Source organism: Lampetra fluviatilis, unplaced genomic scaffold, assembly GCF_964198595.1.
Source record: "Lampetra fluviatilis unplaced genomic scaffold, kcLamFluv1.1 SCAFFOLD_730, whole genome shotgun sequence".
NCBI classification, from domain to species: Eukaryota; Metazoa; Chordata; class Hyperoartia; order Petromyzontiformes; family Petromyzontidae; genus Lampetra; species Lampetra fluviatilis.
The window spans coordinates 1-22,646 of NW_027620522.1; the positions used below are offsets into that span (position 1 = coordinate 1).

General features: G+C 58.3%; 1 long non-coding RNA gene across 2 annotated transcripts in view; it reads right to left on the reverse strand.

The window, feature by feature from the left end:
- Positions 1-3,900: 3,900 nt before the first annotated feature.
- Positions 3,901-22,646, reverse strand: part of LOC144954011 (uncharacterized) — a 31,093-nt gene continuing 12,347 nt past the window's right edge. The window contains exons 1-6 of one of the 2 annotated variants that reach the window (XR_013641003.1): positions 20,719-20,791; positions 17,463-17,521; positions 12,917-13,027; positions 11,059-11,145; positions 10,159-10,243; positions 3,901-3,980 (exon numbers count right to left, since the gene is read on the reverse strand). This is a non-coding gene — a long non-coding RNA (uncharacterized LOC144954011). Of the gene's footprint in view, positions 3,981-10,158; positions 10,244-11,058; positions 11,146-12,916; positions 13,028-17,462; positions 17,522-20,718; positions 20,792-22,646 lie in introns of those variants that run through there. The other variant, XR_013641004.1, reaches the window with a different exon arrangement.

Below are 22,646 nucleotides of genomic sequence, written 5' to 3' on the forward strand. Positions count from 1 at the left end.
CACCCACTCACGACTCACCCCACTCACCCCCACCCACCCACTCACCCACCCACCCACTCACCCACCACCCACTCACCACCCACCCACTCACCACTCACCCCACCCACTCCACTCACCCCACTCACCCACCCACTCACCCACCACCCACTCACCCACCCACCTCACCCACCCACTCACCCACCACTCACCCACCCCACTCACCACCCACCCCACCCACCCACTCCACACCACCCACCCACCTCACCACCCACCACCACCCACTCACACCACCCACTCACCCACCCACCCACTCCACCCACTCACCCACCCACTCCCACCCACTCACCCACCCACCCACCACCACCCACCCACCCACTCACCCACCACCCACCCACCACCCACTCACCCACCCACCCACCACTCACCCCACTCACCCACCCCCCACTCACCCACCCACCCACTCACCCACCCACCCACTCACCACCCACCCACCCACCACCCACCCACCCACTCACCCACCCACCCACCCACTCACCCACCCACCCACCCACCCACTCACCCACCCACCACCCACTCACCCACCCACCACCCACCCACTCACCCCCACTCACCCACCCACCCACCCACTCACCCACCCACTCACCCACCCACCCACCCACACCACCCACTCACCCACCCCACCACTCACCCACCCACCACCACCCACCCACCCACCCACCCACACCCACCACCCACCCACCCACCCACCCACTCACCCACCCACCCACCCACTCACCCACCCACCCACTCACCCACCCACCCCACCCACCCACTCACCCACCCACCCACCCACCCACCCACCCACCCACCACCACCCACCCACCCACCCACCCACTCACCCACCCACCCCACCCACCCACCCACCCACCACCCACCCACCCACCCACTCACCCACCACCACCCACCCCCCACCCACCCACCCACCACCCACTCACCCACCCACCCACCACCCACACTCACCCACCCACTCACCCACCCCCACCCACCCACACCACCCCACCACCCACCACCACCACCCACCCACCCACCACCCACCACCACCCACTCACCCACTCACCCACCCACTCACCCACCCACCCACCCACTCACCCACCACCCACCCACCCACCACCCACCCACTCACCCACCCACTCACCCACCCACCTCACCACCCACCCACCCACCCACCCCACCACCCACCCACTCACCCACCCACCCACTCACTCACCCACCCACCACCCACCCCACTCACTCACCCACCCACCCACTCCACCCACCCACCCACTCACCCCACCCACCCACTCCACTCACCCACTCACCACCCACCCACCCACCCACCCACCCACTCACCACTCACCCACCCACTCACCCACCCACCCACCCACCCTCACCCACCCACCCACCCACCCACCACCCACCCACTCACCACCACCCACTCACCACTCACCACCCACCCACTCACCCACCCACCCACTCACCCACTCACCCACCCACTCACCACCCACCCACCCACCCACCCACACCACCCACCACTCACCCACCCACTCACCCACCACCACCCACCACACACCCACCCACCCACTCACCCACCACACCCACCCACCCACCCACCCACCCACCCACTCACCCACCCACTCACCCACCCACCCACTCACCACCCACCCACCACTCACCCACACCCACCCACCCACCCACTCACCCACTCACCCACCCACTCACCCCACCCACCCACTCACCCACCCACCACCCACCCACTCACCCACCCTCACCCACTCACCACCCACCCACCCACTCCACCCACCCACTCACCCACCCACCACTCACCCACCACCCACCCACCACTCACCCACCCACTCACCCACCCACTCACCCACCCACCCACCCACCCACTCACCCACCCACCCACTCACCACCCACCCACCCACTCACCCACCCACCACCCACTCACCCACCCACCCACCCACTCACCCACTCCCACCCACCCACTCACCCACCCCACCCACCTCACCCACCCACACCACCACCCACCCACTCACCCACTCACCCACCCCCACCCACTCACCCACTCACCCACCCACCACCCCACTCACCCACCCACCCACTCACCCACCCACCCACTCACCCACCCACCCACCCACCCACTCACCCACCCACCCACCCACCCACTCACCCACCCTCACCCACTCACCCACCCACCCACTCACCCACCCACTCACCCACCCACTCACCCACCCACTCACCCACCACCCACTCACCCACCCACCACCACCCACCCACTCACCCACCCACCCACTCACCCACCCACCCACCCACCACCACTCACCCACCCACCCACTCACCCACTCACCCACCCACCCACTCACCCACCCACCCACTCACCACCCACTCACCCACCCACCCACCCACCCACCCACTCACCCACTCACCCACCCACTCACCCACCCACCCACTCACTCACCCACCCACCCACCCACTCACCCACCCACTCACCCACTCACCCACCCACCCACTCACCCACTCACCCACCCACCCACTCACCCACTCACCCACCCACCCACTCACCCACCCACCCACCCACTCACCCCACCCCACTCACCCACCCACTCACCCACCCACCCACTCACCCCACCCACTCACCCACCCACTCACTCACCCACCCACTCACCACTCACCCACCCACCCACTCACCCACTCACCACCCACCCACTCACCCACCCACCCACTCACCACCCACCCACCCACTCACCACCCACCCACACACCCACTCACCCACTCACCCACCCACCCACTCACCCACCCACTCACCCACCCACCCACCCACCCACTCACCACTCACCCACCCACTCACCCACCCACCCACTCACCCACCACCCACCCACCCACTCCACCCACTCACCCACCCACTCACCCACCCACTCACCCACCCACCCACTCACTCACCCACTCACTCACCCACTCACTCACCACCCACCCACCCACCCACTCACCCACTCACCCACCCACTCACCCACCCACCCACTCACTCACCCACCCACCCACTCACCCACCCACTCACCCACCCACCCACCCACTCACCCACCCACTCACCCACCCACCCACTCACCCACTCACCCACCACCCACTCACCCACCCACCCACTCACCACCCACTCACCACCCACCCACCCACTCACCCACCCACCCACTCACCCACCCACCCACTCACCCACCCACTCACCCACCCACTCACTCACTCACCCACTCACTCACCCACCCACTCACCACCCACCCACTCACCCACTCACCCACCCACCCACCCACTCACTCACCCACCCACCCACTCACCCACTCACCACCCACCCACTCACCCACTCACCCACCCACCCACTCACCCACCCACCCACTCACCCACTCACCCACCCACCCACTCACCACCCACCACCCACTCACCCACTCACCCACCCACTCACCCACCCACCACCCACTCACCCACTCACCCACCCACCCACTCACCCACCCACTCACCCACTCACCCACCCACTCACCCCACCCACCCACCCACTCACCCACTCACCCCCCACTCACCCACCCACCCACCCACTCACCCACTCACCCACCCACCCACTCACCACCCACTCACCCACCACTCACCCACCCACCCACCCACCCACCCACTCACCCACTCACCCACCCACTCACCCACCCACCCACCCACTCACCCACTCACCCACCCACCCACTCACCCACCCACTCCCCACTCACCCACCCACTCACCCACCCACCCACCCACCCACTCACCCACCCACCCACCCACCCACCCACTCACCCACCCACTCACTCACCCACCCACCCACCCACCCACTCACCCACCCACCCACTCACTCACCCACCCACTCACCCACCCACCCACTCACCCACCCACCCACTCACTCACCCTCTCTCTTGCTCTCTGAATAGTTTCTCTGTCCCGATGGAGATTGTCGAGAATGTCCTGGCCAATTTGTTCTGACGGACAAACAGAGAGACACACCAGACGTCAAAGACGGGTTTTGATTCCTTACCCGTACCCTACCCGTACCCTACCCGTACCCTACCCGCACCCTACCCGTACCCTACCCGTACCCTACCCGTACCCTACCCGTACCCTACCCGTACCCTACCCGCACCCTACCCGTACCCTACCCTACCCGTACCCTACCCGTACCCTACCCGTACCCTACCCGCACCCTACCCGTACCCTACCCGTACCCTACCCGCACCCTACCCGTACCCTACCCGTACCCTACCCGCACCCTACCCGTACCCTACCCGTACCCTACCCGCACCCTACCCGTACCCTACCCGTACCCTACCCGTACCCTACCCGTACCCTACCCGCACCCTACCCGTACCCTACCCGTACCCTACCCGTACCCTACCCATACCCGTACCCTACCCGTACCCTACCCGCACCCTACCCGTACCCTACCCGTACCCTACCCGTACCCTACCCGTACCCTACCCGCACCCTACCCGTACCCTACCCGCACCCTACCCGTACCCTACCCGTACCCATACCCGTACCCTACCCGTACCCTACCCGTACCCTACCCGTACCCGTACCGGGCCGTACCCTACCCGTACCCTACCCGTACCCTACCCGTACCCTACCCGTACCCTACCCGTACCCTACCCGTACCCTACCCGTACTCTACCCGTACCCTACCCGTACCCGTACCCTACCCGTACCCTACCCGTACCCTACCCGCACCCTACCCGTACCCTACCCGCACCCTACCCGTACCCTACCCGTACCCGTACCCGTACCCTACCCGTACCCTACCCGTACCCTACCCGTACCGTACCCTACCCGTACCCTACCCGTACCCAGCCGTACCCTACCCGTACCCGTACCCTACCCGTACCCTACCCGCACCCGTACCCTACCCGTACCGTACCCTACCCGTACCCTACCCGTACCCTACCCGCACCCGTACCCTACCCGCACCCGTACCCTACCCGCACCCTACCCGTACCCTACCCGTACCTGTACCCTACCCGTACCCTACCCGTACCCTACCCGCACCCGTACCCTACCCGCACCCGTACCCTACCCGCACCCGTACCCTACCCGCACCCGTACCCTACCCGCACCCGTACCCTACCCGTACCCGTACCCGTACCCGTACCCTACCCGTACCCCGCCGACCACCCGTACCCTACCCGTACCCTACCCGTACCCTACCCGTACCCTACCCGTACCGTACCCTACCCGTACCCTACCCGTACCCTACCCGTACCCTACCCGTACCCTACCCGTACCCTACCCGTACCCTACCCGTACCCGTACCCTACCCGTACCCAGCCGTACCGTACCCTACCCGTACCCTACCCGTACCCTACCCGTACCCTACCCGTACCCTACCCGTACCCTACCCGTACCCTACCCGTACCCGTACCCTACCCGTACCCTACCCGTACCCGTACCCTACCCGTACCCTACCCGTACCCATATCCGTACCCTACCCGTACCCTACCCGTACCCTACCCGTACCCTACCCGTACCCTACCCGTACCCTACCCGTACCCTACCCATACCGTACCCTACCCGTACCCTACCCGTACCCTACCCGTACCCTACCCGTACCCTACCCGTACCCTACCCATACCGTACCCTACCCGTACCCTACCCGTACCCTACCCGTACCCTACCCGTACCCTACCCGTACCCTACCCGTACCCTACCCATACCGTACCCTACCCGTACCCTACCCGTACCCTACCCGTACCCTACCCGTACCCTACCCGTACCCGTACCCTACCCGTACTCTACCCGTACCCTACCCGTACCCTACCCGTACCCTACCCTACCCGTACCCTACCCGTACCCTACCCGTACCCGGCCGGGTACGGGTAGGGTACGGGTATCGGGTACCCGATTGCGACCTCTGGGATGAAGCCGTGTTGTGGCAGGCGCGGGTTTGTTGATTCTATGAACTTGAATTGTGAGAAGACACTATGGGAACCTCATTTGCCAGTAAAAATATGATAATTGGATCTTTAGCCTTCTGTCTGGCAACAAAACTGACACCTCTTTACAAGGAGTCATGTTTGCATAGACCGCAATACCTGCGGTCATAATGCAAACAAAAGAACATAACTTCTGAGGACAGTGTACATTATCAGAGGTTCCCATAGTGTAGATGCTTGCCCCGAGCTCTCATACTCTGATGGTGCATTGTCTTTGAGTTGTGCGCCTTTTGGCGTCATCTGGTTCAACCCATGTGAGACTAGGCTCTAAGGAAAGCTGTCTCGGGTGTGGGCCAATCAACTTCAAGGACCATGCGAGACTAGGCTCTAAGGAAAGCTGTCTCGGGTGTGGACCAATCAACTTCAAAGACCATGTGAGACTAGGCTCTAAGAAAAGCTGTCTCGGGTGTGGACCAATCAACTTCAAGGACCATGTGAGACTAGGCTCTAAGGAAAGCTGTCTCGGGTGTGGACCAATCAACTTCAAGGACCATGCGAGACTAGGCTCTAAGGAAAGCTGTCTCGGGTGTGGACCAATCAACTTCAAGGACCATGTGAGACTAGGCTCTAAGGAAAGCTGTCTCGGGTGTGGACCAATCAACTTCAAGGACCATGTGAGACTAGGCTCTAAGGAAAGCTGTCTCGGGTGTGGACCAATCAACTTCAAGGACCATGTGAGACTAGGCTCTAAGGAAAGCTGTCTCGGGTGTGGACCAATCAACTTCAAGGACCATGTGAGACTAGGCTCTAAGGAAAGCTGTCTCGGGTGTGGACCAATCAACTTCAAGGACCATGTGAGACTAGGCTCTAAGGAAAGCTGTCTCGGGTGTGGACCAATCAACTTCAAGGACCATGTGAGACTAGGCTCTAAGGAAAGCTGTCTCGGGTGTGGACCAATCAACTTCAAGGACCATGTGAGACTAGGCTCTAAGGAAAGCTGTCTCGGGTGTGGACCAATCAACTTCAAGGACCATGTGAGACTAGGCTCTAAGGAAAGCTGTCTCGGGTGTGGACCAATCAACTTCAAGGACCATGTGAGACTAGGCTCTAAGGAAAGCTGTCTCGGGTGTGGACCAATCAACTTCAAGGACCATGTGAGACTAGGCTCTAAGGAAAGCTGTCTCGGGTGTGGACCAATCAACTTCAAGGACCATGTGAGACTAGGCTCTAAGGAAAGCTGTCTCGGGTGTGGACCAATCAACTTCAAGGACCATGTGAGACTAGGCTCTAAGGAAAGCTGTCTCGAGTGTGGACCAATCAACTTCAAGGACCATGTGAGACTAGGCTCTAAGGAAAGCTGTCTCGGGTGTGGACCAATCAACTTCAAGGACCATGTGAGACTAGGCTCTAAGGAAAGCTGTCTCGGGTGTGGACCAATCAACTTCAAGGACCATGTGAGACTAGGCTCTAAGGAAAGCTGTCTCGGGTGTGGACCAATCAACTTCAAGGACCATGTGAGACTAGGCTCTAAGGAAAACTGTCTCGGGTGTGGACCAATCAACTTCAAGGACCATGTGAGACTAGGCTCTAAGGAAAGCTGTCTCGGGTGTGGACCAATCAACTTCAAGGACCATGTGAGACTAGGCTCTAAGGAAAGCTGTATCGGGTGTGGACCAATCAACTTCAAGGACCATGTGAGACTAGGCTCTAAGGAAAACTGTCTCGGGTGTGGACCAATCAACTTCAAGGACCATGTGAGACTAGGCTCTAAGGAAAGCTGTCTCGGGTGTGGGCCAATCAACTTCAAGGACCATGTGAGACTAGGCTCTAAGGAAAGCTGTCTCGGGTGTGGACCAATCAACTTCAAGGACCATGTGAGACTAGGCTCTAAGGAAAACTGTCTCGGGTGTGGACCAATCAACTTCAAGGACCATGTGAGACTAGGCTCTAAGGAAAGCTGTCTCGGGTGTGGACCAATCAACTTCAAGGACCATGTGAGACTAGGCTCTAAGGAAAACTGTCTCGGGTGTGGACCAATCAACTTCAAGGACCATGTGAGACTAGGCTCTAAGGAAAGCTGTCTCGGGTGTGGACCAATCAACTTCAAGGACCATGTGAGACTAGGCTCTAAGGAAAACTGTCTCGGGTGTGGACCAATCAACTTCAAGGACCATGTGAGACTAGGCTCTAAGGAAAGCTGTCTCGGGTGTGGACCAATCAACTTCAAGGACCATGTGAGACTAGGCTCTAAGGAAAACTGTCTCGGGTGTGGACCAATCAACTTCAAGGACCATGTGAGACTAGGCTCTAAGGAAAGCTGTCTCGGGTGTGGACCAATCAACTTCAAGGACCATGTGAGACTAGGCTCTAAGGAAAGCTGTCTCGGGTGTGGACCAATCAACTTCAAGGACCATGTGAGACTAGGCTCTAAGGAAAACTGTCTCGGGTGTGGACCAATCAACTTCAAGGACCATGTGAGACTAGGCTCTAAGGAAAGCTGTCTCGGGTGTGGACCAATCAACTTCAAGGACCATGTGAGACTAGGCTCTAAGGAAAGCTGTCTCGGGTGTGGACCAATCAACTTCAAGGACCATGTGAGACTAGGCTCTAAGGAAAGCTGTCTCGGGTGTGCACCAATCAACTTCAAGGACCATGTGAGACTAGGCTCTAAGGAAAGCTGTCTCGGGTGTGGACCAATCAACTTCAAGGACCATGTGAGACTAGGCTCTAAGGAAAGCTGTCTCGGGTGTGGACCAATCAACTTCAAGGACCATGTGAGACTAGGCTCTAAGGAAAGCTGTCTCGGGTGTGGACCAATCAACTTCAAGGACCATGTGAGACTAGGCTCTAAGGAAAGCTGTCTCGGGTGTGGACCAATCAACTTCAAGGACCATGTGAGACTAGGCTCTAAGGAAAGCTGTCTCTGGTGTGGACCAATCAACTTCAAGGACCATGTGAGACTAGGCTCTAAGGAAAGCTGTCTCGGGTGTGCACCAATCAACTTCAAGGACCATGTGAGACTAGGCTCTAAGGAAAGCTGTCTCGGGTGTGGACCAATCAACTTCAAGGACCATGTGAGACTAGGCTCTAAGGAAAGCTGTCTCTGGTGTGGACCAATCAACTTCAAGGACCATGTGAGACTAGGCTCTAAGGAAAGCTGTCTCGGGTGTGGACCAATCAACTTCAAGGACCATGTGAGACTAGGCTCTAAGGAAAGCTGTCTCGGGTGTGGACCAATCAACTTCAAGGACCATGTGAGACTAGGCTCTAAGGAAAGCTGTCTCGGGTGTGGACCAATCAACTTCAAGGACCATGTGAGACTAGGCTCTAAGGAAAGCTGTCTCGGGTGTGGACCAATCAACTTCAAGGACCATGTGAGACTAGGCTCTAAGGAAAGCTGTCTCGGGTGTGGACCAATCAACTTCAAGGACCATGTGAGACTAGGCTCTAAGGAAAGCTGTCTCGGGTGTGCACCAATCAACTTCAAGGACCATGTGAGACTAGGCTCTAAGGAAAGCTGTCTCGGGTGTGCACCAATCAACTTCAAGGACCATGTGAGACTAGGCTCTAAGGAAAGCTGTCTCGGGTGTGCACCAATCAACTTCAAGGACCATGTGAGACTAGGCTCTAAGGAAAGCTGTCTCGGGTGTGGACCAATCAACTTCAAGGACCATGTGAGACTAGGCTCTAAGGAAAGCTGTCTCGGGTGTGGACCAATCAACTTCAAGGACAGTGCTTATACATCATCAGAGTTGTGTGTTTTGTTTGCATTATGACCGCAGGTATTGCGGTCTATGCAAACATGACTCCTTGTAAAGAGGTGTCAGTTTTGTTGCCAGACAGAAGGCTAAAGAACCAATTATGAAGAGACACGACGTTGGGACATGAGTGACACACACGGTGACTCAGCAGTGACTCACGGCCTACCCGTACCCGGCTAGGTACGTGTAGGCGGGTATCGGGTAGGGTACATGGAGAGGTGGTGGTGGTGGTGATGGTGGTGATGGTGGTGATGGTGGTGGTGATGTTGTTGATGTTGATGTTGTTGATGTTGTTGATGTTGTTGATGTTGATGTTGTTGATGTTGATGTTGTTGATGTTGATGTTGATGTTGTTGATGTTGTTGTTGATGTTGATGTTGATGTTGATGTTGTTGATGTTGTTGTTGATGTTGATGTTGTTGTTGATGTTGATGTTGTTGATGTTGTTGATGTTGTTGATGTTGTTGATGTACCGGTCTCCACCACCGCTCTGTATCCGGCCTCCAGGTGTCCGCTCGCGGCTTCCAACCTCTCTGTGTTGCCTAGCAACAGCGACCTCTACACAACAACAACATCAACAACATCAACAACATCAACAACATCAACATCAACAACATCAACATCAACATCAACAACATCAACATCAACAACATCAACATCAACAACATCAACAACATCAACAACATCAACATCAACAACATCAACAACATCAACAACATCAACAACAACAACATCACCATCACCATCACCACCATCACCACCACCATCACCACCATCACCACCACCACCACCATCACCACCACCATCACCACCACCACCACCACCATCACCATCACCACTACCACCATCACCACCACCATCACCACCATCACCACCACCACCATCACCACCATCACCACCACCACCATCACCACCACCACCACCATCACCACCATCATCACCACCATCACCACCATCACCACCATCACCACCACCCCCACCACCACCATCACCACCACCATCACCACCATCAACATCATCATCACCATCACCACCATCACCACCACCATCACCACCATCACCACCATCACCACCACCACCACCACCATCACCACCATCATCACCACTACCACCATCACCACCACCATCACCACCATCACCACCACCACCATCACCACCATCACCACCACCACCACCACCACCCCCACCACCATCACCACCATCACCATCACCACCACTACCACCATCACCACCATCACCACCACCATCATCACCACCATCACCACCATCACCACCACCACCATCACCACCATCACCACCACCACCATCACCACCACCACCACCATCACCACCATCACCACCATCACCACCACCATCACCACCATCACAGGTACCTGTCCGTGTGACGATGTTTTGCCATCACTGCTCAGCAACTTGTCCCTCACAGAGAGTTCATCGCTGTAAGCGATACGAGATCGTTTCTAGACAGGGGAGACAGCCAGTCAGTTAGTCAGTCAGTCAGTCAGTTAGTCAGTCAGTTAGTCAGTCAGTCAGTTAGTTAGTCAGTCAGTTAGTCAGTCAGTCAGTCAGTCAGTTAGTCAGTCAGTCAGTTAGTCAGTCAGTTAGTCAGTTAGTTAGTGACTCAGTTACTCAGTCAGTCAGTCACTCAGTCAGTCACTCAGTCAGTCACCAAGTCAGTCAGTCACTCAGTCAGTCAGTCACTCAGTCAGTTACTTAGTCAGTCAGTCACTCTCTGAGTGGGTGAGTAGCTGAGTGGGTAGCTGAGTATCTGAGTGGGTATCTGAGTGGGTGAGTGAGTGGGTGGCTGAGTGAGTAGCTGAGTGGGTGAGTGAGTGGGTGGCTGAGTGAGTAGCTGAGTGGGTGAGTAGCTGAGTGGGTAGCTGAGTATCTGAGTGGGTATCTGAGTGGGTGAGTGAGTGGGTGGCTGAGTGAGTAGCTGAGTGGGTGAGTAGCTGAGTGGGTAGCTGAGTATCTGAGTGGGTATCTGAGTGGGTGAGTGAGTGGGTGGCTGAGTGAGTAGCTGAGTGGGTAGCTAGCTGAGTGAGTGGGTGAGTGAGTGGGTGGCTGAGTGAGTAGCTGAGTGGGTGGGTAGCTGAGTGGGTGGGTAGCCGAGTGGGTAGTTGAGTGGCTGAGTGGTTATCTGAGTAGCTGAGTGGGTATCTGAGTGGGTGGCTAAGTGGCTGAGTGGGTGGCTGAGTGAGTGGCTGAGTGAGTGAGGGGGTGAGTGAGTGGGTGAGTGAGTGGGTGAGTGTGTGAGTGAGTGAGTAGCTGAGTGAGTGAGTATGTGAGTGAGTGGCTGAGTGGGTGAGTGTGTGAGTGAGTGAGTGGCTGAGTGAGTGAGTGTGTGAGTGAGTGGCTGAGTGAGTGAGTGTGTGAGTGAGTGGCTGAGTGAGTGAGTGTGTGAGTGAGTGGCTGAGTGAGTGAGTGTGTGAGTGGCTGAGTGGGTGAGTGAATGGGTGAGTGAGTGAGTGGCTGAGTGGGTGAGTGTGTGAGTGAGTGAGTGGCTGAGTGAGTGAGTGTGTGAGTGAGTGGCTGAGTGAGTGTGTGAGTGAGTGGCTGAGTGTGTGAGTGAGTGGCTGAGTGAGTGAGTGTGTGAGTGAGTGGCTGAGTGAGTGAGTGTGTGAGTGAGTGGCTGAGTGAGTGAGTGTGTGAGTGAGTGGCTGAGTGGGTGAGTGAATGGGTGAGTGAGTGAGTGGCTGAGTGAGTGAGTGTGTGAGTGAGTGGCTGAGTGAGTGAGTGAGTGGCTGAGTGAGTGAGTGTGTGAGTGAGTGAGTAGCTGGGTAGCTGAGTGGGTGGCTGAGTGGGTAGTTGAGTGGCTGAGTGAGTGAGTGGGTGAGTGAGTAGCTGAGTGAGTGAGTAGCTGAGTGGGTATCTGAGTGGCTGAGTGAGTGGCTGAGTGAGTGGCTGAGTGAGTGAGTAGCTGAGTGGGTAGCTGAGTGGCTGAGTGAGTGAGTGGCTGAGTGAGTGGCTGAGTGGGTAGTTCAGTGGCTGAGTGAGTGAGTAGCTGAGTGGGTATCTGAGTGAGTGGGTGGCCTCAGGGTGCACATGGCCTGGCACAAGCGTCGTGGTGACGTCACCGCCACTTAGTGGCGAATGGCGGTTGTTGTTGGGTAGCTGAGTGGGTAGCTGAGTGAGTAGCTGAGTGGGTAGCTGAGTGAGTAGCTGAGTGGGTAGCTGAGTGAGTAGCTGAGTGGGTAGCTGAGTGGGTAGCTGAGTGGGTAGCTGACTCACGTAGTCAGACTCGAGGGAGCTGAGCTCCGTGCGGAGGCTCCGAGTCTGAGCCGTGGCTCGGAGCCTCAGCGGAGCCGGCTGATCGCGAGCCTCCAACTCCATCTGTTCCATCTGCGACTCACACACAGACTCACTCACTCACTCAGAGACTCACTCAGAGACTCACTCACTCAGAGACTCACTCAGAGACTCACTCACTCACTCAGTCACTCACTCAGTCAGTCACTCAGTCACACACAGACTCACTCACTCACTCAGAGACTCAGTCACTCACTCACTCAAGACACTCACTCACTCACCCACCCACTCACTCAGTCACTCACTCAGTCAGTCACTCACTCACTCACTCAGAGACTCACTCACTCACTCAGAGACTCAGTCACTCACTCACTCAAGACACTCACTCACTCACCCACCCACTCACTCAGTCACACACTCAGTCACTCACTCAGTCAGTCACTCACTCAGAGACTCACTCACTCACACACAGACTCACTCACTCACTCAGTCAGAGACTCACTCACTCACACACAGACTCACTCACTCACTCAGTCAGAAACTCACTCAGTCAGTCACTCAGTCACTCAGTCACTCACTCAGAGACTCACTCACTCAGTCACTCACTCACTCAGTCACTCACTCACTCAGTCACTCACTCAGAGACTCACTCACTCACACACAGACTCACTCACTCAGTCAGAGACTCACTCAGTCAGACACTCACTCAGTCAGTCACTCAGTCACTCAGCCACTCAGTCACTCACTCACTCACTCAGTCACTCACACACAGACTCACTCACTCACTCAGTCACTCACACACAGACTCACTCACTCAGTCAGTCAGAGACTCACTCACTCAGTCACTCACTCACTCACTCAGAGACTCACTCACTCACTCAGAGACTCAGTCACTCACCACTCACTCACTCACCACTCACCCACCCACCCACCCACTCACTCACTCACCCACCCATCCACTCACCCACTCACCCACCCACTCACCCACCCACCCACTCGCCACTCACTCACCTACTCACCACCTACTCACCACTCACTCACCCACCCACCCACTCACCCACCCACTCACCCACCCACCCACCCACTCACCCACCCACCCACCCACTCACTCACTCACCACCCACTCACCACTCACTCACCAACTCACCCACCCACCCACCACCCACTCACCCACCCACCCACCCACTCACCCACCCACCCACTCACCCACCCACCCACCCACCCACCCACCCACTCACCCACCCACCCACCCACTCACTCACCCACTCACTCACCCACCCACCCACCCACTCACCCACCCACCCACTCACTCACTCACCCACCCACTCACTCACCCACCCAACCACTCACCCACTCACTCACTCACCCACCCACCCACTCACCCACCCACTCACTCACCCACTCACCCACCCACCTAGCCACTCACCCACTCACTCACTCACCCACCCACCCACTCACCCACCCACTCACTCACCCACCCACCCAATCACCCACCCACTCACCCACCCACCCACTCACCCACTCACTCACCCACCCACTCACCCACCCACTCACTCACCCACTCACTCACCCACTCACCACTCACTCACCACCTACTCACCCACTCACCACTCACTCACCCACCTACCCACCCACTCACCCACTCACCCACTCACTCACCCACCCACTCACCCACCCACTCACTCACTCACTCACTCACCCACCCACCCACTCACCCACCCACTCACTCACTCACTCACTCACCCACGCACCCACTCACCCACCCACCCACTCACCCACCCACCCACCCACTCACCCACTCACTCACTCACCCACCCACCCACCCACCCACTCACCCACCCACTCACTCACCCACCCACTCACCCACCCACCCACCCACCCAATCACCCACTCACTCACCCACCCACCCACCCACTCACCCACCCACTCACTCACTCACTCACTCACCCACCCACCCACCCACTCACCCACTCACTCACCCACCCACCCACCCACTCACTCACCCACCCACTGACCCACCCACCCACTCACCTACTCACCACTCACTCACCCACTCACTCACCCACCCACCCACTCACCCACTCACTCATCCACCCACCCACTCACCCACTCACTCACCCACCCACCCACCCACTCACTCACTCACCCACCCACCCACTCACCCACTCACTCACCCACCCACCCACTCACTCACCCACCCACCCACCCACTCACCCACCCACCCACTCACCCACTCACCACTCACTCACCCACCCACCCACCCACTCACTCACCCACTCACTCACCCACCCACCCACCCACTCACCCACTCACTCACCCACCCACCCACTCACTCACCCACTCACCCACCCACCCACTCACCTACTCACCCACTCACTCACCACCTACTCACCCACTCACCCACTCACTCACTCACTCACCACTCACCCACTCACCCACCCACTCACTCACCCACCCACTCACCCACTCACTCACCCACCCACCCACCCACTCACCCACTCACCCACCCACCCACTCACCCACTCACCACTCACTCACCCACCCACTCACTCACCCACCCACCCACCCACTCACTCACTCACCCACTCACCCACCCACCCACCCACTCACTCACTCACCCACCCACCCACCCACTCACCCACCCACCCACTCACCCACCCACTCACCACTCACTCACCACCTACTCACCACTCACTCACCCACCCACTCACCCACCCACCCACCCAACCACCCACCCACTCACCCACCCACCCACTCACCCACCCACCCACTCACCCACCCACCCACCCACTCACTCACCCACCCACTCACTTACCCACCCACCCACCCACTCACCCACCCACCCACCCACCCACTCACCCACCCACCCACTCACCACCTACTCACCACTCACTCACCCACCCACCCACCCACTCACCCACCCACCCACCCACTCACCCACCCACCCACCCACCCACCCACCCACTCACCCACTCACCACTCACTCACCACCTACTCACCACTCACCACTCACTCACCCACCCACTCACCCACTCACCCACCCACCCACTCACCCACCCACCCACCCACCCACTCACCCACCCACCCACCCACTCACCCACCCACCCACCCACTCACCCACCCACCCACCCACTCACCCACCCACCCACCCACTCACCCACCCACTCACCACTCACTCACCACCTACTCACCACTCACTCACCCACCCACTCACCCACCCACCCACCCAACCACCCACCCACTCACCCACCCACCCACTCACCCACCCACCCACCCACTCACTCACCCACCCACTCACTTACCCACCCACCCACCCACTCACCCACCCACCCACCCACTCACCCACCCACCCACCCACTCACCACCTACTCACCACTCACTCACCCACCCACCCACCCACTCACCCACCCACCCACCCACTCACCCACCCACCCACCCACTCACCCACTCACCACTCACTCACCACCTACTCACCACTCACTCACCCACCCACTCACCCACTCACCCACCCACCCACTCACCCACCCACCCACCCACCCACTCACCCACCCACCCACCCACCCACTCACCCACCCACCCACTCACCCACCCACCCACCCACTCACTCACTCACCCACCCACTCACCCACCCACCCACCCACTCACCCACCCACTCACCCACCCACCCACCCACTCACCCACCCACCCACTCACCACTCACTCACCACCTACTCACCACTCACTCACCCACCCACTCACCCACCCACCCACCCAACCACCCACCCACTCACCCACCCACCCACTCACCCACCCACCCACTCACCCACCCACCCACCCACTCACTCACCCACCCACTCACTTACCCACCCACCCACCCACTCACTCACTCACCCACCCACCCACCCACTCACCCACCCACCCACTCACCACCTACTCACCACTCACTCACCCACCCACCCACCCACTCACCCACGCACCCACCCACTCACCCACCCACCCACCCACTCACCCACTCACCACTCACTCACCACCTACTCACCACTCACCACTCACTCACCCACCCACCCACTCACCCACCCACCCACTCACCCACCCACCCAACCACCCACCCACCCACCCAACCACCCACCCACTCACCCACCCACCCACTCACCCACCCAACCAACCACCCACCCACCCACCCAACCACCCACCCACCCACCCAACCACCCACCCACCCACCCAACCACCCACCCACCCACCCACTCACCCACCCACCCACCCACTCACCCACCCACCCACCCACCCACTCACCCACTCACCACTCACTCACCACCTACTCACTACTCACCACTCACTCACCCACTCACCCACCCACCCACCCAACCACCCACCCACCCACTCACCCACCCACCCACTCACCCACCCACCCACCCACTCACCCACCCACCCACTCACCCACCCACCCACTCACCACTCACTCACCACCTACTCACCCACCCACCCACCCACTCACCCACTCACCACTCACTCACCACCTACTCACCACTCACATATCTCCGTGACTCACCAGCTCGTGACATTCCTCAAGTTGCTTTTCTGTGGCTGAGCAGAGAGCAGCTTTGTCATCTACACAGAGAGAGGTGAGTCGTGTGAGTGGTGAGTGTGGTGGCGAGTGAGTGGTGAGTGTGGTGGTGAGTGTGGTGGTGAGTGTGGTGGTGAGTGTGGTGGCGAGTGAGTGGTGAGTGTGGTGGTGAGTGTAGTGGTGAGTGTGGTGGTGAGTGTGGTGGTGAGTGTGGTGGCGAGTGAGTGGTGAGTGTGGTGGTGAGTGTGGTGGTGAGTGTGGTGGTGAGTGTGGTGGCGAGTGAGTGGTGAGTGTGGTGGTGAGTGTAGTGGTGAGTGTGGTGGTGAGTGTGGTGGTGAGTGTGGTGGCGAGTGAGTGGTGAGTGTGGTGGTGAGTGTGGTGGTGAGTGTGGTGGTGAGTGTGTTGGTGAGTGTGGTGGTGAGTGAGTGTAGTGGTGAGTGAGTGGTGGTGGTGAGTGTGTTGGTGAGTGAGTGGTGAGTGTGGTGGTGAGTGAGTGGTGAGTGTGGTGGTGAGTGAGTGTAGTGGTGAGTGAGTGGTGGTGGTGAGTGAGTGGTGAGTGTGGTGGTGAGTGTGGTGGCGAGTGAGTGGTGAGTGTGGTGGTGAGTGTGGTGGTGAGTGTGGTGGTGAGTGTGGTGGCGAGTGTGGTGGTGAGTGTGGTGGCGAGTGAGTGGTGAGTGTGGTGGTGAGTGTGGTGGTGAGTGTGGTGGTGAGTGTGGTGGCGAGTGAGTGGTGAGTGTGGTGGTGAGTGTAGTGGTGAGTGTGGTGGTGAGTGTGGTGGTGAGTGTGGTGGCGAGTGAGTGGTGAGTGTGGTGGTGAGTGTGGTGGTGAGTGTGGTGGTGAGTGTGGTGGCGAGTGAGTGGTGAGTGTGGTGGTGAGTGTAGTGGTGAGTGTGGTGGTGAGTGTGGTGGTGAGTGTGGTGGCGAGTGAGTGGTGAGTGTGGTGGTGAGTGTGGTGGTGAGTGTGGTGGTGAGTGTGTTGGTGAGTGTGGTGGTGAGTGAGTGTAGTGGTGAGTGAGTGGTGGTGGTGAGTGTGTTGGTGAGTGAGTGGTGAGTGTGGTGGTGAGTGAGTGGTGAGTGTGGTGGTGAGTGAGTGTAGTGGTGAGTGAGTGGTGGTGGTGAGTGAGTGGTGAGTGTGGTGGTGAGTGTGGTGGCGAGTGAGTGGTGAGTGTGGTGGTGAGTGTGGTGGTGAGTGAGTGGTGAGTGTGTTGGTGAGTGAGTGGTGAGTGTGGTGGTGAGTGTGGTGGTGAGTGAGTGGTGAGTCGTGGTGGCGAGTGAGTGGTGAGTGTGGTGGTGGTGGTGAGTGTGGTGGTGAGTGAGTGGTGAGTCGTGGTGGTGAGTGTGGTCGTGAGTGTGGTGGTGAGTGTGGTGGCGAGTGAGTGGTGAGTGTGGTGGTGAGTGTAGTGGTGAGTGTGGTGGTGAGTGTGGTGGTGAGTGTGGTCGTGAGTGTGGTCGTGAGTGTAGTGGTGAGTGTAGTGGTGAGTGTGGTGGTGAGTGTGGTGGTGAGTGTGGTGGTGAGCGTGGTGGTGAGTGAGTGGTGAGTGTAGTGGTGAGTGTAGTGGTGAGTGGTGAGTGTAGTGGTGAGTGTGTTGGTGAGTGAGTGAGTGTGGTGGTGAGTGAGTGGTGAGTGTAGTGGTGAGTGTAGTGGTGAGTGTGGTGGTGAGTAGTGGTGAGTGTGGTGGTGAGTGTAGTGGTGAGTGTAGTGGTGAGTGTGGTGGTGAGTGTAGTGGTGAGTGAGTGGTGAGTGTGGTGGTGAGTGTAGTGGTGAGTGTGGTGGTGAGTGTGGTGGCGAGTGTGGTGGTGAGTGTAGTGGTGAGTGTAGTGGTGAGTGGTGAGTGTAGTGGTGAGTGAGTGGTGAGTGTGTCTGAGTGTGTTGGTGAGTGTGGTGGTGAGTGTGGTGGTGAGTGTGGTGGTGAGTGAGCGTGGTGGTGAGTGAGTGGTGAGTGTAGTGGTGAGTGTAGTGGTGAGTGGTGAGTGTAGTGGTGAGTGAGTGGTGAGTGTGTCTGAGTGTGGTGGTGAGTGAGTGGTGAGTGTGTCTGAGTGTGGTGGTGAGTGAGTGGTGAGTGTGGTGGTGAGTGTGTTGGTGAGTGAGTGGTGAGTGTGGTGGTGAGTGAGTGGTGAGTGAGTGTGGTGGTGAGTGTGGTGGTGAGTGAGTGTGGTGGTGAGTGAGTGGTGAGTGTGTGTCTCTGTGTAGTGGTGAGTGAGTGAGTGTGGTGGTGAGTGAGTGGTGAGTCGTGTGGTGGTGAGTGTAGTGGTGAGTGTGGTGAGTGAGTGTGGTGGTGAGTGAGTGGTGAGTGAGTGTGGTGGTGAGTGTGGTGGTGAGTGAGTGTGGTGGTGAGTGAGTGGTGAGTGAGTGTGGTGGTGAGTGTGGTGGTGAGTGAGTGGTGAGTCGTGTGGTGGTGAGTGTGTTGGTGAGTGAGTGTGGTGGTGAGTGAGTGGTGAGTGAGTGTTGGTGAGTGTGGTGGTGAGTGAGTGGTGAGTGTGGTGGTGAGTGAGTGGTGAGTGAGTGTGGTGGTGAGTGAGTGGTGAGTGAGTGTAGTGGTGAGTGTGGTGGTGAGTGTGGTGGTGAGTGTGGTGGTGAGTGAGTGGTGAGTGTGGTGGTGAGTGTGGTGGTGAGTGAGTGGTGAGTGTGGTGGTGAGTGTGGTGGTGAGTGTAGTGGTGAGTGTGGTGGTGAGTGTGGTGGTGAGTGTGGTGGTGAGTGTGGTGGTGAGTGTGGTGGTGAGTGTGGTGGTGAGTGTGGTGGTGAGTGTGGTGGTGAGTGTGGTGGTGAGTGAGTGTAGTGGTGAGTGTGGTGGTGAGTGTGGTGGTGAGTGTGGTGGTGAGTGTGTTGGTGAGTGTGGTGGTGAGTGTGGTGGCGAGTGAGTGGTGAGTGAGTGGTGAGTGAGTGGTGAGTGTGGTGGTGAGTGTGGTGGTGAATGTGTTGGTGAGTGTGGTGGTGAGTGTGGTGGCGAGTGAGTGGTGAGTGAGTGGTGAGTGAGTGGTGAGTGAGTGGTGAGTGTGGTGGTGAGTGAGTGGTGAGTGTGGTGGTGAGTGAGTGGTGAGTGTGGTGGTGAGTGAGTGGTGAGTGTGGTGGTGAGTGAGTGGTGAGTGAGTGGTGAGTGAGTGGTGAGTGAGTGGTGAGTGTGGTGGTGAGTGAGTGGTGAGTGAGTGGTGAGTGAGTGGTGAGTGAGTGGTGAGTGTGGTGGTGGTGAGTGAGTGGTGAGTGTGTCTCTGTGTGTTGGTGAGTGAGTGGTGAGCTCCTCACCCCCGGTGAGCTTGGGGATGGTGCCCAGCTTGTTTGTGATGGTGAGTGAGTGGTGAGTGTAGTGGTGAGTGAGTGGTGAGTGTAGTGGTGAGTGAGTGGTGAGCTCCTCACCCCCGGTGAGCTTGGGGATGGTGCCCAGCTTGTTTGTGATGGTGAGTGTGTTGGTGAGTGTGGTGGTGAGTGAGTGGTGAGTGTGGTGGTGAGTGGTGAGTGAGTGGTGAGTGAGTGTGGTGGTGAGTGAGTGTGGTGGTGAGTGAGTGGTGAGTGAGTGGTGAGTGAGTGTGGTGGTGAGTGAGTGTGGTGGTGAGTGGTGAGTGAGTGTGGTGGTGAGTGAGTGTGGTGGTGAGTGAGTGGTGAGTGAGTGGTGAGTGAGTGTGGTGGTGAGTGTGGTGGTGAGTGTGGTGGTGAGTGAGTGTGGTGGTGAGTGTAGTGGTGAGTGTGTTGGTGAGTGTGGTGGTGAGTGAGTGTGGTGGTGAGTGTAGTGGTGAGTGTGGTGGTGAGTGTGTTGGTGAGTGTGGTGGTGAGTGAGTGTGGTGGTGAGTGAGTGGTGAGTGAGTGTGGTGGTGAGTGAGTGGTGAGTGAGTGGTGAGTGAGTGTGGTGGTGAGTGTGGTGGTGAGTGTGGTGGTGAGTGAGTGTGGTGGTGAGTGTAGTGGTGAGTGTGTTGGTGAGTGTGGTGGTGAGTGAGTGTGGTGGTGAGTGTAGTGGTGAGTGTGGTGGTGAGTGTGTTGGTGAGTGTGGTGGTGAGTGAGTGGTGAGTGAGTGTGGTGGTGAGTGAGTGGTGAGTGAGTGGTGAGTGTGGTGGTGAGTGGTGAGTGAGTGGTGAGTGAGTGTGGTGGTGAGTGAGTGTGGTGGTGAGTGGTGAGTGAGTGTGGTGGTGAGTGAGTGTGGTGGTGAGTGTAGTGGTGAGTGTGTTGGTGAGTGTGGTGGTGAGTGAGTGTGGTGGTGAGTGTAGTGGTGAGTGTGGTGGTGAGTGTGTTGGTGAGTGTGGTGGTGAGTGAGTGTGGTGGTGAGTGAGTGTGGTGGTGAGTGGTGAGTGAGTGTGGTGGTGAGTGAGTGTGGTGGTGAGTGAGTGGTGAGTGAGTGGTGAGTGAGTGTGGTGGTGAGTGTGGTGGTGAGTGTGGTGGTGAGTGAGTGTGGTGGTGAGTGTAGTGGTGAGTGTGTTGGTGAGTGTGGTGGTGAGTGAGTGTGGTGGTGAGTGTAGTGGTGAGTGTGGTGGTGAGTGTGTTGGTGAGTGTGGTGGTGAGTGAGTGTGGTGGTGAGTGAGTGGTGAGTGAGTGTGGTGGTGAGTGAGTGGTGAGTGAGTGGTGAGTGTGGTGGTGAGTGGTGAGTGAGTGGTGAGTGAGTGTGGTGGTGAGTGAGTGTGGTGGTGAGTGGTGAGTGAGTGTGGTGGTGAGTGAGTGTGGTGGTGAGTGTAGTGGTGAGTGTGTGGTGAGTGTGGTGGTGAGTGAGTGTGGTGGTGAGTGTAGTGGTGAGTGTGGTGGTGAGTGTGTTGGTGAGTGTGGTGGTGAGTGAGTGTGGTGGTGAGTGTAGTGGTGAGTGTGGTGGTGAGTGTGTTGGTGAGTGTGGTGGTGAGTGAGTGTGGTGGTGAGTGAGTGGTGAGTGAGTGTGGTGGTGAGTGTGGTGGTGAGTGTGGTGGTGAGTGAGTGTGGTGGTGAGTGTAGTGGTGAGTGTAGTGGTGAGTGTGTTGGTGAGTGTGGTGGTGAGTGAGTGTGGTGGTGAGTGTAGTGGTGAGTGTGGTGGTGAGTGTGTTGGTGAGTGTGGTGGTGAGTGAGTGTGGTGGTGAGTGAGTGGTGAGTGAGTGTGGTGGTGAGTGTGGTGGTGAGTGTGGTGGTGAGTGAGTGTGGTGGTGAGTGTAGTGGTGAGTGTGTTGGTGAGTGTGGTGGTGAGTGAGTGTGGTGGTGAGTGTAGTGGTGAGTGTGGTGGTGAG